Source organism: Pelmatolapia mariae, linkage group LG23 (assembly GCF_036321145.2).
Source record: "Pelmatolapia mariae isolate MD_Pm_ZW linkage group LG23, Pm_UMD_F_2, whole genome shotgun sequence".
NCBI lineage: Eukaryota > Metazoa > Chordata > Actinopteri > Cichliformes > Cichlidae > Pelmatolapia > Pelmatolapia mariae.
Window position 1 is genome coordinate 11,070,974 of NC_086246.1, and position 13,582 is coordinate 11,084,555.

The window sequence follows — 13,582 nt, forward strand, 5'->3', positions numbered from 1 at the left end:
AATGCAAATGGAAAAAGATCGCTCCTGCTTTGGGCCAAAACCTATGCAAGCACGGGTGAATAACTTTACACAACAAGGCCCCAACTATTTAAATAAGAACCCTTTTGCCATCATGTAACAGTGCTAACCAACATACTGTGTTGCTAATTTATTCTTAGTTGGGTAATTGTGCAAACTGGCAGAAGAGCACTTGATTTGCTGCAGCTTTGTCCTAAATGAGAAGTGCTACTGCCCAGAAAATGTGAATAATATTTGAACAAGTCAGAACAGGAAACACTGGTACAGTGCTGAGAAAAAATATCTGCCCCATCCGGGCTTCTCTTTTTTCGTTGTTTTTTGTTTTGTTTTGTTGTTGTTGTTTTTTTTGGGGGGGGGGGGCATATTTATCAAACATGTTTCAGATTGTTAAACAAATTTTAATATTAGCCAGAGCTAACCCAAATAAATAACAAATTGCAATTCTTCAATGTTGATTTAATTTATTAAGTAAAAACAGCTATCCAAAAGCAGTAAAGCAGCCGAAGGCCATCACACTACCACTAGCATGTTTGCCAGGGGAATACATTTTTCCATGGTGGCCAATGTAGACAACACAGTGGAACCATGCCATTAACACAGTACTTTCATTTTTAGGACATTTGGAACCACAATATATAATAATGTTCCATTAAAACATTAGCAATCAATGTGTATACCAAAATGATTTAATGATGTACATAAGACATGGTTTAATTACTAGTTAATTACTAATTAGCAGTCGGGCACTTCACAACCAAGTCCTCAATCTATTACACCTCCTTACAAACGTCAACCAGTAATGAATTAATTCATGAGTCAGACCCACACTGTCATCACTGAAAGTTCACATCATTTGATTCCATTTGATAGGAATGCCATTTCCCTCTATAATTACCTGTATTCTACCATGTGTTCTGTTAGTTAATGTCCCAACAACAAACGGCTAAAGTCCAGTCAGCAGACCAGACATCAGGAACACATTAGCCTTAACTAAGTTTATTCTGCAAAATTGAAAACTGATTAATTAACCCTGTCTGGTTAATTTGATAATCTCTTCTTGTTGTGTTTCGATTAGGTCAGAGGAAGGAAGGAAGGAGCTCCCATGTGTGTTTACTTTGTGTTTGTGTTTTATAGATTGCTAATTCCAGATAGTGGCATCGTAGTGCTGTGGGCTTACCCGAAGGATGGTGGGTAGAATTACAAACGATACTGATCCACAGCTAATAGGACTAGAAGACTGATCTGATTTCTCACATGCTGGAGGGAAATTAAAACACAGGAGGCAGCCAGCTTGACTCACAAATCAGAAACCTCGATATGAGGGTCGGAGTGGAATAGAGAGACAAAAGCAGTAGCAGCAGCAGATAAAAAAAACGACAACAGTGTGGCCTGTGGTTCAAAGACTGTGAGGTCCAGAATTTCCGTTTAAAGTTTTGGGAAAAACCACTTATTTTCAAACAGGCTATAGCCATGTGCTTTCATTTCAGTTTTGGTGTGAACACGAAGACAAAAATAGACTGTCAAGATTTCTCACCTGGTTCTTATTTTGTCACAGGTGAAGTAAGATCATTTTGCATTTCCCGGTTGGCAGCTCGTAGCAAAATGCAGGGCAGATTCTTGGCAGTTGATCTTGCATTTTCAGCCCTGTCTCCGTTTATTTGGAACTTATTAGCTTTAAGTGGTGTTTATTAGCTTTGATTTTATTTTACTAGCCCATGTTTATGCTCATATTAAATACGGCCAAAACTGCAAACACTGTAATGCGGTCAGTGTGTCCACAAGTAATTCCTGTAAGACAAATGTTACTTCACACTTAGTTTCAGACTGTTCCTACTCTTGAATCTGCATAATGTCAACAGAGATCATAGGCTTAACATGAGATATAAGTCACAGAAGCCCCAATCCCCCACCCACCTTTATTCACTTTACAAGAAACAGTGAATCAAAAGGAAACTGGATTAAAGCAGGGGTGGCCTTAGAGGGAGAAGAGCTAAAAGTGGTTGAGGTGCTGCATCAAGGCCTATATAATATAAATAAGGATTATTCTGAACTGTGTTATACACCACTCTGCATTTTTACAGTGTGTCTTTTGTGGTTGGATGATGTTTAGGAACATTTACTTTTAGGTTTCAGTAAACTTGTGGTTTAGATTCTCCCCCACCTTTTAACTTTGTGTAGCATTTCGAATAAAACTCGAACCTGTTTCTAGATAACCACTTCCTCATGAGTAATATTGGTATTAGTCAACCAGCATTCCCATCATGTGTAATTACCCACTTAATTTCAAGTTGCTGATGAATAATCAACAATATTGTTTTCATATGCAAATTTCACACCTCATTAGTTCTGAGGAAAAAGAAGTTGTTAACTTAATGAAAAAAAGTCATGCCTGAGCTTGTAGCTTTGTTTCTGCCAGGAAAGAGTATGTATGAAGAATAGCATAGCAATCCCTTTCACTTCCCATTTGTTCTTGCTTATTGACTAATATATATATATATATATATATATATATATATATATATATATATATATATATATATATATATAAATCTGGCAATAGCAAAAGGCTGAAAAAGTAAGTGGTACTAAAAAGAAACAGCTGGAGGAGCATTTTGCATCTAATTGGCAACATGCCAGTAACATGACTGGATATAAAAAGAGCATTTTAGAGAGTCTCTGAGAAGTTAAAATAGGCAGAGATCCGCCAACCCCCCCCCCCCCCAAAAAACTGCAACTATATATAATGAAACAATTTCAGAAGAATTTTGCTCAACATAGTAATTTGAAAACGTCAGCACATAAAATCATAATTTCTGGGGAAATCTCTGTGTGCAAGAAGTATCAGTACTGGATGCCTTTGATTATTGCACAGGATTTAAAGCACACATGATTCCATCGTGGAAATCATTGCATGGGTCCTGGAACACTTTGAGACATCACTGTCTGTGAACACAGTTCAAATGCAGATTAAAGGTTATCTCTTGCCAAAAGTGAACTGAAGTGGAAAACTGCTCTGTTGTCAGACAAATGTCAATTCTTTTGGAAAACATAGACACCGTGTCCTCCAGAGTGAGGACCATCCAGCTTGTTATCAGAGCTAAGTTCAAGATCCTGCATCCCTGATGGTGTAGGGGTGCATTAATGCCTGGCAGCTTGCACATCTGGAAAGGGACCGTCAATGCATTCTGCTGCCATCCACATTACTTCTTTTTAAAATGCATATGTCTGCAAGACAATGCTAAACTGCATACTGCAACTACAGCATGGCTTTGAAAACAACAACAGAGAAGACCCAGGACTGTTGAGCAGCTAGAATCCTTTATCAGACAGGAACAGGAGAGCATTCTTCTCCCAGACATTCTCCTGGAGTGTTAACTGAGATTAGTGTGAGCTCCTCTTAGTAGCTCCTAGTGAGTAGCTCTGCTGGCAACAGAAGCATTTTCCTTTCACTTGGTGAACCATCTCCTTTACTTTTCAGGACATTTTAAATTTGTGGCTGACCCATTGTTTGGCTGAAACAGCAGCTTAGGCGTCTATGAGTTGAGTCCTTTTTAATAAAGCTTCATTATTTTTCACACTTTACTCAATTTTTTATTTTTTTTTGCCTGTCCCGTTTGGTTCTTTTGCCATCAGAATTATTGTCTAAAGGCGAAGAAAGATGCCCAACGGATTTACTTTACCAAATGGACCATCCCGGCCTTGCCGTAATGGTCTATTTGATTCACCTTTTATTGTTTATTTTATTTTTTATTTTCACTTGCTAGATACGGGACAGACTTGAATGAGGAAAAGAAAAGGGAGAAAGAAAGAGGGGGAAAAAAACAGCGGAGAAGAGGGACGGGGATAAAGGGCAAAAAACAAAAAACAACAAAATAAGCAGACAAAAAATACATATATCAATCACCTGGATCACCTGTTTAGAAAGAAAAAAGAAAACAAGCAGAAGAAAACGAGAGCAATAGAATAAACAACATCACGATGATCTATGGCATAGGTGTCAAACTCTGGCCCGCGGGCCAAATTTGGCGTGCCCGTGAGCTCCGCCGGCAGCCAGCTGTGCCTGAGTGACCGAGCCCCAGGCCGAGAGCCTTTACTCAATTTGGCTTGTTTTTTTCCTGGTTATATAACGGTTCTTTCCCTTCATCTCCTAGGCCTTATTTGTGGGTTTATCAAATTTTCAAATCCCTGCATTCAGTTTTGATTTGGAATTTTGCATAGTGTCCCAATTTTTTTGGACTTGGGTTGTACACATTTGCAATGTTTCTCTTACATTTCACAGTGCAGTACCAGGGGACAGTCTGCGTAGAACCAAATACAAAAAAGAAATTTGATTTTAAGGTTTTACTTTTTGTGGTTATTTTATTTATCATTTACAATGCACCCATGCTTAAAAATGTCTCCCCTAAGTTTAAAAGGAAAAGTAACAGTAGAAGAGAAGAAAATAAATAAAAAGTATAAATAGTACAGACGCTCTTAATCCTGATCTTCCTGGGATGTGCAGATTTGATCCAGATAAACCTTTGAGTGGTCTGTAACAATATGCAAAGTATATTATGAAGTGCATACATTTATGTTAGTAAAATATGAATAATAGTTAGTTAGCCTTGTACCCATCTTTATCCTTTTTTAAGGATTTTTTTTTTTGGTGCACGTACTCATAGAATCTGCATTTAAGCAATATAAATAACAATTAGACTATAACATTGCATCATTATAAAAATATGTTATAAACCACCATTAAGTGCTGCATTGGTCATTGTTGATGGTGCAACCAAAGAATTGTAGATACCTGAGAAGGGATTTTGTCCAGTCTTTCCCACTCCAAAAAGATATAAATAAACAGATAAATAAACTCCTGCACCTTTGTCCTATACACAGTGCATTTTTTTCTATGTAAAAAAAAGTACAGGACTGTCATTGCAGTTGATAACCACATGACACCAACACTGGGAGGTGAGTGGGGGTGGGGAAAGCCCTTAACTTCTCTCTGCAGTTATCAGATGATCACGTGGAGATGTCAGTGATTCAGAGGCTAGAAAAGGAAATTTTGAGCAGGTCACCAGGTCAACATGTTCCAGGCAAGTGAGAGTGAGATATAGACTTTGATCTTTGACCTTTTCAGCTGCTGCTGCAGTTAACGATAACACTTAAGATTATTGCAATATTGTTGCTGTGTCAATTTTCAAGGCCCCATCTTAAAGACCTCACAGTACCATATCCAACCTGACAGAGCACTTCGCTCTCAGTCTGCAGGCTTACTTGGGGTAGACGGGTGTTCTTGGGGTATTTAAAGGTAGAATGGGAGGCAGCGCCTTCACCTTTCAGGCCTCTCCTCTGTTGAACCAGCTCTCAGTTTGGGATCAGGAAACACACACCCTCTACTTTTAGTTAACCTTGATCAGGTGACCCTGAACCTTCTTGTAGTTACATTGCAATATTCCTTCACTCACCTTGTTTCACTCTCTGAGTTTGAGTTTATACACCACTTTGCACCATTTTCCCTCCCTCTCCTCCCTCTCAACCAGTCATGGCAGATGGCTGCTCCTCTCTCAGTCTGGTTCTGCCAGTGGTTTCTTCCTCTTAAAAGGGAGTTTTTTCTTCCCACTGTCGCCATGTGTTTGCTCTTAGTAGATCTACTGATTGTTGGGGTTTTCTCCCTAATATTATAGTGTCTTTACCTTACAATATAAAGCGCCTTGAAGTGACCGTTGCTGTGACTTGGCACTATATAACGAAATCTGAATTGAAACTGATGTAAGTAAGAATATTTTTATAGTTACCTATTTGTTCTCTTGTGTAGCTGCAAGCCTCTAAGTAATCCCAAGTAATTCTCAAGTCTTAAACCTTTAAGTCTCAAGTATTCCCAAGTTACTGCTGTAAAAAACAAGTAAACTCAAGTCCCAGTTATGAGAACCACAATATAAATCAAGTGATTAAATCAAATTGGAAATCAAGTTGAATTTCTGATATATATATGTATATATATATATATATATATATACATACATATATATATATATATATATATATATATGTACTAACATCGTGTGTACTTATCTATTAGTATGTTTTTTAAAAAGCTGTATTTCACAGGAGAGAACTTGTGCTAAAAGAAAACTATTCAAGCTATGTTAACCTGTTAATCTTTCACCGAAAAATTGTTTTCTGCGGTGCCGTCTTTCGTGCTTGGCTCTCCTTCCTTTGCTAACGTGATGCTCATGGCGCAGAAGCCGATCCAGGGTCAGGGAAACATACAAACTCTACCACCGTGTAGGGTTTCTTTAGTGTCAAAGTCCATCTATAACTGGTGACACTGGTGACAAAAGCTTCCTTATATTGTAAAAGTCTGGGAACACATTGACAGCTTATGATTGTGTAATTTAAGGAGGAAATCTACAATATGTGATGCTCTCGCTGCTGCAGTATTGTTAGTCATAACCCAGTTATACTAATATAACCAATGAGAAAGTCAGGTAACTGCCAGAAGAAGTTGAGAATCTTTTGTTGTTGTACTTTTCCAGTCTGACTTAGACTTCTATTTGAAAACTGGCACTCATCTCCTTCATCCTCACTATAATTTGGAGACGTTCTTCAGCTAATAGCTTTGAAAACTGCTCAAAGTGTCTGCAAGGCTTTTCTTGCGGAAATCGCATCCTGTCACAATGTGAATGTATGTGATATTTGAAACCACAAACACAAACGCTGCAGAAAGCACAGCTTCATCTAAAAGGTTGCTCTCCTCCTCTTCGGTATCTAATTAAGGGGCCTGCTTTTCCTCAGGCAGCTGACAAATTAAGGCCCCTAAATGACTAAATGGCTTGTTGAAGCAAAAGTCATGAGAAAAAAAAAAACAGTTTGCAGATTCAATTCAATTCAGTTTTACTTATCTTGTGCTAATTTACAACAACAACAATGTCTAGATGCTGTAAATTGTAAGGTAAAGACACCAGACACTAGAATTTTGGTAACGTGACCGTGAACCATCCCTTAGTTATGTTGCAATAACAGTCTTAGTCTGTTGAGTGGATTCCCAGGATGTACTGAGTGTTTCTTCTTAACCTCACTCATCTTTTTTCACTCTCTGCGTATTTGTATTTTTCAGATCATTTGACCTCCACCAACCAAAGCAAGCTCATGTGTTGATGTTCCATGCACCCGAAACTTCTGTAGTCTCATACCCACGGCATTACCTCTTGTTAAGGAAAAAAAATGTGTAAAATGTGTAAAGCTTGGGTTGACCACAGAGTTTTTTCAGGTATCTAACTAACAACCCTGAATCGAAAAAAGGAACTTGAGTACAAGAATGCAGTTACCCCATGGCAACAGCAAATACACAGGGCTTACCTGTAAAGTTTTGGCTTTCTAAGTCAGACATAAGTCAGACATGTTGTTGTTCCAACATCTGTGTTGCATATCCTTATCTGTATTGTCCTGAATGAAAGGAATTCAGATAAAGGGAGGATAAAAAAAAGAAATGAATGTTGTTCACTTACCATGCACCCCAGATATTTGAAAAACACACTTCCACAGTGAAATGTTCTTATTAAGGCTGCTGTAAGAGTGAGCAGGCAGTGAATTAGGTCGTATGAAAAAAATATCACCATTTACACCTTCTGTGTGAATAAGAGGCCACACAACTGAAATAGTATGTGTATTACATTTTAATGACCATTTTCTGTTATAGCTGAACATAAAAACAATTCACATGGAATACCAGGGGACCTTTTAGGAATTTGAAATTACCCACACACATTTGTGCTACTTCTCACACGCTGGCATGAGATAAAGTCTATTTTTATTTGAATTTAAAGGCAAACCTAACATCAATATTAAAAGGCTGCCACAAAGCAGCTTCTAAACTTGTTGAAAAACAAATATTTCTTACTGAGACCTTTTGAAATTGTACTCCTTTCCTGAATTTTGCCCTTTCTGAGTAGATCTACATGCTGTTTAGTGACATTACCTCTTGCAGTGCAATAAAAATGTTGTCCAAGCTTCGGTGTTTAATTGTCAACACTGCTTCTGTAAGTCTTGTGTGTGTGAAAGAGGAAAAAAAGGTGTGGAGGAAATAAGATTGTACCACTGGACCACTGCACATCTTTAAAAGGACTTTGATTATAATGATCATTAAAATTTTCAATGACAAAATCATGTAGAACTGGACATTTAGCATAAGCAGTAGGGGCCATGAATGCATAAAATCACCCATCTGTCACTTAAACTGGCCACACACCTAAAAATGCACAGCTTTAGGCCTCAATTTAAACTGATGTTTTACATAAAATGAATCTGCTATTCAGTTTTAGTGAAATCTGAAATAAGCTATGAGGCTGAAAATGCAGAACATAGGACCCAAATGCAGACATGTGGAGACAAACTGAAGTAAACAAAAAGCGAGCTGTTTATTTAGGCAGTTACAGTAAAAAATAAAGGTAAGACATAACATACAGACGGAAACTGAAAATTCTCACTAACAGAAACCTAAACTGGGAACCAACACTAGGAGACAGGACTACTGAAGCTGGGAGACATTTTGACAATCAGCAAGGGGAGACAGAAACTGTATAGACGGCGATTAGGAGAAGTGGAAACACCTGTGGAAAAAACACTTAGCAGAACTGACTCTAAGTAATGAGGCAAGGGAAGCAGAACTGAACATAACATAACACACATGAGGTGAGAGACCACAAAATTAAAACAGGAAGCATGAACACTAAGGTAGAGACACACAAACCTGATATACACAAAAGGTAAACAAACAAACAGACTAAAGAAGAACAAAGAGACCAAACCAAGTTTACCACAACACAAGAGGGAACCAAGACATGAGACTAAGAACTAGTAACATGAGAAATAACATTTTGTTTATTTCTCTATTAAAACTGGACATTTTATCATGGTTGTTATTTATATCTTGCTCTCATCTATACGATGTCTTTGTCCTGTCTTCCTCCCCTCACCTCATGAGTCGCAGCAGATGGCTCCCACTCCCTGAGTCTGGTTCTGTCACATCTCATTTCTGAGGCTTTCTCTGTTTTCTCTGTATTATTGTCAGTGTTGGGACTAACGCGTTATTAAGTAACGCGTTACAGTAACTACGTTATTATTGTGGTAACGAGCACGGTAACTAGTTATTATGCCAAAACCAGGAACGCGTTACTCGTTACTGGGATTTAGATAGGCTCGTTATTCGTTACTTCGTGTGGTGGATATCGCGGAGCTTCCACAGATTCAGTAACATTAGCAAGTGGTGGAAGCCAGCAGGTGGATGAAGGAAAAGGGAGGCAAGAGGAGAGACCCGAAGCAGCCGCCGGTCCGAGTGTCAGGTGAACTGAACTTCAGGTAAGAAGTTATGACCTGCAGTCTATCGGAGTCAGATATAAACCAAGTTTAGGTGGAGTTTATTTTCGGTATGCTGACATTTTCGTACTGCGTGCTAGCTAGCATGACGGAGTTTCTATACAGCTGGGTGGTGCTATGTTACTGATGTTGAACTTTATTTTGTTCATACGGTTAATTATTAGAGTTGCCAACCGTCCCCTAAAAAACAGAATCGTCTCGTATTCAGAGAAAATATTACGCGTTTCGTACTGAGGTGAAAAGGAACACAGTTTGTCCCGGACTTCAGCTACAATGAAAAAGACACAAAGCTGGAGCTGCACAGCTGCCTCTTCTTCTCTCATTCTCTCCTGTTTCTACTTCAATCACGAAACTGATCAATGATCAGCTGATCGGCTTTTCTCTCTTGTTTGTTTATCGCCCACTTTGCGCCAGAAAGAGGAAACCAGCGGATGTCGCGCTAAACAACAGCAGCATGTTTAAGCTTGATCAGCTGTTGTTAGAATTTATTTAATATTAATTTCTAGTATCAGCTGATGTTTGCTGGAGCCACAGCTGTAAAGCTGCTGGTCATGATATCGGTTTGGTTATCTGGTGAGAGGGAAACATGCAGATGAAACCAGGAGATGTCCTTACTGAATCATCAGAGCTGAACAGGTGATGGAGAAACAGGTTTACCTTTTAGGTGACATGAATGAGTTGAAGGGAAGTTATGAACTGTTTCTGAGAGACAAATAACACCAGGATCCTTTTCTACGTAGCTGACAGCTGGTAACTGTGCAGGGGCGGGTCTAGCAAAGTGTTGCCAGGGGGCCAGGTAGGGCATTAACAGGGAAAGGGGGGGACAAGGAAATACTTTTCTTTACTATTCTCATTTAAAATGTCTCGCTTTTAAAAAAATAATTATCTGAGTCTTACAACAAACAATTGATAGATTGATACATATATACCATCAGAACAGTGTACATCACTGTCACAACAGTGTTTGTTTTCATTCAAAGGCTTTGTGATTTTTCCTATAATGGTGAGCCGGTCTCTAGTCAAAATGCCCGGGACGATTTTTTTGTCCCAGTCCAGCTCTGTATGCAGCTCATCTGCAGTCTGGTGTTACCTACATCTTCCTATTCAGAAGGCAGAATTTCCAGGTTCTGAGTACAATCAAAAGCATCACGACTGCAGTTTTTGTGTTGGATGTAAAAAGCAGGCTAGAATCATGGCGGCAGTCAACGACGGTCCAGGTGTGGGATTTCTCTCGTGGAAATCTGCACATTATTTTTTCCTTTCTATTGGTAGGTGGCACAGTGCACTTGTGGCAAGTAAGCAAGCTAGAAGACTGGCAATCTTGCTGGGTATCCAGTAGGGCTGCCACGATTAGTCGACTAGTCACGATTACGTCGACTATCAAAATCGTCGACGACTGATTTAATAGTCGACGCGTCGTTTGAAGCTTTGTAAGATCACAAAAGACGCAGGAATAAGTAGTAGGATTTAAGAGTGTAATAACAGACTGAAACAGAAGATGGCAGCACTGCATGTACAAGGATGCCAGCTGCCGTTAAACTCCGAAGAAGAAGAAGTAGCTCTGTCCCAGAATTCATAGCGCAGCCCAGCTCAGTTTCCAACAATGGCGGCAGCTAGTTAGTTTTAATATTACTCTTATTATTCTTTCTGGGTTACAAAATAAACGTTTAACATATTTTCAGGCGAGAATGTAACTGTGTAAACCTCAAATATCTGCTCAGTTTATCAAGACACCACATATTTTCAAAAGCGCTCCGACGTTTTCGGAGACGTCCGTTAACCACTAGCTCGATAGCTAGCCGGGGGAAAGGCTCACTAGAGCCCGTGAGAACACCGGACTCCCGGCAAATGGTTTTCAAACCCACCGCTGTCTTTCGCTACTCAGGTTAAACATACATAAGTCACTTAGATAACTTAAAAATGTTATTGTTTGGCTTTTTTTTTTGTATTTTATTTGTTCCTGAGTAAATCGGTTTGCCTGAGATTAAAGTTATAGTTTTTACACAGCTGAATAAACGTCAAGCAGACAACTGGTTATCAGAAGTGTGAGATGCTCGAGAATATACTCCGGTGTCCCGTTATATTTTAGATAGCAAGGAGTTTATTAAACTGCACCGAAACAATCTGCAAATTTCATTAAAATTTAATAAACTATCATCTTGTCTTTATTTTTAGTTAGCACATACTTTAAACACTTAAAAGCTGTAAGCTAATGATAGTTATATAAGAGCAGATGCATGCTGGTGCAATAAGCTGTACGCTTTACGTCCAATGGATGATGATCTGATTAGTCGACTAATCGCAAAAATAATCGGTGACTAGTCGACTATCAAAATAATCGTTTGTGGCAGCCCTAGTATCCAGTTACGGAAGCAACACATTAACAAGAGAATTCTGAGTAAAACCAAAGTTACTTTCCCTAGTAAATAGTTACTCTGAAAGTAACGAGTAACTTGAAGTAACTGAGTTATTTTTTTAGAGAAGTAACTAGTAATGTAACTAAGTTACTAATTTAAAGTAACTTACCCAACACTGATTATTGTTGGGTCTTTACCTTACACCGTAAAGTACCTTGAGGCAACTGTTGTTGTGATTTGGCGCTATATAAAAAAAATTGAATTGAACTGGGAGTGTATAGGGAACTGGGGCCAACTGGACCCCTAGTGTTAGTTTAATTTTTTTTCAGCTTCCTGTTTAATTCACATACATGAAAAGATAAATAATGTGGACATGGTCATAATCATTTTAAGATGGAGCCCTGAGCTTTCTTTAATGTACAAAGCTGTACTGACAGAAGATTAGAATGTGTCATTTTTTAAGATGAAATTACACTAAATCAGACGATTTCATCCGTTTTGCCCTCTGGTAATCATCTGTGATTTCAGGTCTTGATATAGAGAAGATAGTATGCTCCATTTGTCCACTGATCATTGTAACACAGACCACCACTAACTGAATATATTACAGTTTTGTTCAAAATTGTAATATATTCATTCCAGATACCCAATGGGTGGCTGCATCTAATCTGCTGTGCAGATCCAGACAAACGTTTTTAAGGATTATGTGTCATTTAACATGTAAGAGATAAGGGGAAATTCTCTGAACTAGCATGTAGTGGAGAAAAAAACACATGTAAACATGGGGGAGCTCAGGCAACGGGTTTGTAAGAGAGACACAACCGGCTTTTTACATGTACTAATTTTGACACACCTCCCACTTTAAAACCCTGTGGTAAAAGCTGTTTAACTGGCTGCAGGAGAGCTGCTGAGCTTGCTTTTTTTGGGGGAGGGGGGGGGGGGAATTGGCTGAACAGAAACTAACTGTATGAAACATACTGACAGGTCTGGTTGTTGGCTCACTGCTGTAACTTTGATGGTCTTGCTACAACATGCAATGGAATCTATGACTGGTTTTGCCAAACCATTTAGAAATCTTGCTTTTCATCTCATTCACATGTCTGTTTGGGAGGAAAAAGAACACTTCCAAACAGACAGTAGTTCAGACTATTTGACATTAGGATGTTTGTCCTTTGGCTCGGTCTTCCAAACTCCAGCATCCTTTTTAGTTTTCCTGCTCAGTACTCACATTTGCAACTAACTCTGAAGAGGACCTTTTAGAAGTTCCTTTATTTTCTCTTGTATTATAATAGTGGTTTGTAATGAGGTCACTGTATGTACAGTTTTTATGAACCATAACTCATCCTTAGGGGTGCTCATACACTTTGTCCAGTCTTGATCTGTATGATTTCAGATTTGAGATCATATACTCTTAATGTGGTCATTTCAGTAACACTCCATAAATGCCTTAACTGAAAAAAGAGATCTTGAAGGGAGCATACATTGTTCTAAATCCTGTATATACATTTGAGAATTGATGTTGACTTTAATGACGTGTAAGCTGTCAATTCGATAAGCACAGATGCTCCATCTCCTCTTTGATTTGGAGGATGGGTCATCCATGTTTCCCAAATGTTGATTTCAAATTTGAATTGAAGACAGGACAAAGACAAGCTGTGGAAGGGAGCCAGAGATTAATAACAACTAAAGATTAAATGCAGAGTGGTGTGTAAACAAATGGCGAGTAAAAAAGGTGAGTGAAGAAACACTCAGTGCATCATGTGATTCATGAAACCTCCACTCTACCCACTTAAGTTCTATACAGCTTAATCACTGACAAACTCATTACTTGGAATTTAGATCATAAT